Source organism: Manihot esculenta, chromosome 12, assembly GCF_001659605.2.
Source record: "Manihot esculenta cultivar AM560-2 chromosome 12, M.esculenta_v8, whole genome shotgun sequence".
NCBI classification, from domain to species: domain Eukaryota; kingdom Viridiplantae; phylum Streptophyta; class Magnoliopsida; order Malpighiales; family Euphorbiaceae; genus Manihot; species Manihot esculenta.
In genome coordinates, this window is record NC_035172.2 from 29,959,784 (window position 1) to 29,962,672 (window position 2,889).

A 2,889-nucleotide genomic window follows, 5' to 3' on the forward strand; every position below is an offset into this window, starting at 1 on the left:
GGGCCGGGCAATACGAAGTCCTGTGGTGCCCATAATAGGGCCGGGCATGGAGTTGAGGGATTTTTGAATCAGTCCATCCGTGGTGTGATTTGTTTGTGCAGTGGCGCATTTCATGATAGCATGTTTTAAATAATCTTTTTATAGTTCTACTCACTGGGCATCTAGCTCACCCCTCTCCCCTAACCCTCAGGTTTGCAGGTACGGGATAGATAGAGAAGGCAAGAAGAGAAAAAGTCATATGTATGTAATAGTTAGTTTGTGGACATGACAAATGTATTATGATGAAATGTAAAAATATTCAGGATGTTATGTAATGAGGTTATTGAGGATAGAGTTGTGCTCGACCACAGAATATTGTTAATCCCTTTTGTATGTACATGATCTTATGTTATGATGTTTATGTAAACTAACTCAACACAGGTTGTTTTGCCTTTGAGGCTTGATGAGATCCCACAGAGGGACTATGTTATGTATATGTTCAGAGTATTCACAGGTTGAGTTAGTTGATGATAGTATGTATGAAGAAAAGTTTTATCTTTATTTATGTATATGGTTGATCATGTATGGGATTAAACATGTTTACAGGTTATGTTAGGCTTGCTACGGGTCCCGGCGGCCTTATGCCGATCTGGATCCTAGCGCCGGTAGCGGTCCGGATTTTCGGGTCGTTACAGAATGGTATCAGAGCCCTAGGTTCACATGGTCGGACCTAGAGTGTCGGGCTCATAGATGTTTTAGAAGGTCAAGCACAATAGGAAGGTCATGTCCACTAGGATAGGATGTTGAGTCCTGTCTTGTATGATGATGTGAAATGCCATGATTTTGTACATGTGCATTGATGATATGCTATGCTATATGATGTATGTGATGAGGGTTCATGTGTGTCCACATGAACCATATGATGCTAATGTTTGCTTGTTATGAGCTGTTTTTCAGAGAATAGGATGAGAGGAACTCGTCGATCTGCGCGATTGACTGGAGTGCCACCTGAGGATGAGGGCACGAGCGCCCGTCCTCCTACATTGCCTAGGGCAATGTCTTGTAGAGCCAACAGAGAGAGAGTGTCAAGGGACCCTAGAAGGTCTTTTGATGCTAGCAGAAGGGGGACTGATAGAGGAGGAAGTTCTTCAGATGTGAGGGAGGTTATGGAAGAGGATCAGAGGAGGGATGGGAACCTGGATGTGAGCATGCAGGAAGAAGGGACAGGGGAGTCACAGGGAGGCGTTCAGGCCTCGGGGTATGGTTTTCCACCCCATTATCCACCCTTCCCACAGGGTTCAGGGTATCCGATGGGAGGTACATCGGATTACTCCAGCTTTAACCCCTACCCTACCTACATGCCTTATCCACCTTTCTATCCACCCTATACACAGTACCCAGCTTATCCACCCTCACCCTTCTATCCAAACCCGGCAAACCCCACCTCGGGGAATGCTGCACCTCCACCTCCACCACCTACAGAACCCGCAGCCCCAGTTACTCAACCTCCTAGACCTAGCTCAGTCGATGGGAACAAGGTAAAGATGACAGATTACCTCAAGCTAGATGCTCCCAAATACAAGTCAGGGGATGACCCCTTTGAGTATCTGAGAGTAGTGAAGACAATAACTGATGAGCTAGGGGCAAGTGACAGCAGGGCCATTCAGATGGCAGGGTTCACTTTAAAGTGCAAGAAGGCACGGGAATGGTTCAAGTGTTATGTGGACCCGAGACTAGACGGTATGACATGGGAAGAATTTGCGAATGAGTTCGCTGGATGGGCTTTTCCAGACAGTTCTAGAGAACTGAAAATGATTGAGTTTGAGCAACTGAGGCAGTCAGAGCACATGAGTGTAGAGGAGTTCACGGATAAATTCTTGGAGCTATTGCCTTTTTCAGGGCAAGCTCTAGATTCAGATACGAAGAAAGCCAAGAAATATGTTATGAAGCTGCATTCCAGGTACTCCTCGTTGGTTCAGTCAGCTGAGAGAGAAAGTTTCCACACTGTGGTGGATATGGCTCGAAGAATGGAGGCAAGTGCTATAGTTGAAGGGTCAGTGAAGCAGTCAGTGACCCAATCTTCAGGGGTTAAGACCCCAAGCAGAGGAGGACCAGGGTTCTCTTCTCAGAGTTCAGGTAAGAAGAGGTGGGATAGCACCACCAAGAAGCCGAAGAAGAATAAGTTTTAGAACAAGTTGAAATCCGGTCTGGGATTCGGCGGTGGCTCGAGCTCAGGCTCAGATGGTACAGAATGCCAGAGATGTGGAAGACCGCACAGGGGAGTGTGTCGAGCTGGGACTAATGCATGTTTCAGATGTGGACAGGAGGGACACATAGCTCGGGATTGTCCTAGAGCGCCTTTTATGGGCCAGCCCCAGCAGACAGCTTCTGGTAGTGTGGCACAACCAGCAGCTCCAGCCACAACTCAGGGCAGTGGCAGAGGTAGAGGGAGAGGGGCAGCCTCTTCTTCTGGTTCCCGAGGTGAAGGTCCATCAGCTCCAGCCAGGATCTTCACCATGACTCAGCAGGAGGCGAACACATCCAACACCGTGGTGTCAGGTAATCTCATCATTGGGTGTTCTGATGTGTATGCATTAATGGACCCGGGTGCATCTCATTCATTTATTGCTCCGAGAGCCGTTGAGAGGTTGGGTCTGATAGTCTCTGGGTTAGAGTGTCCCCTATGGGTCAGTGGACCCAAGTGTGACCCGTCGGTGGCAGTGTCAGTCTTCCAGTACAGTCCAGTTTTTATTGAGGGAAGATGCCTCTCCGCCGACCTTGTGGTTCTAGATTTGACAGACTTTGACGTCATTCTAGGGATGGATTGGCTATCTACCCATGGTGCTACCTTGGACTGCAGGGACAAGGTAGTCAGGTGCAGAGATCAGAACGGGTCAGAGGTAGTCTTCA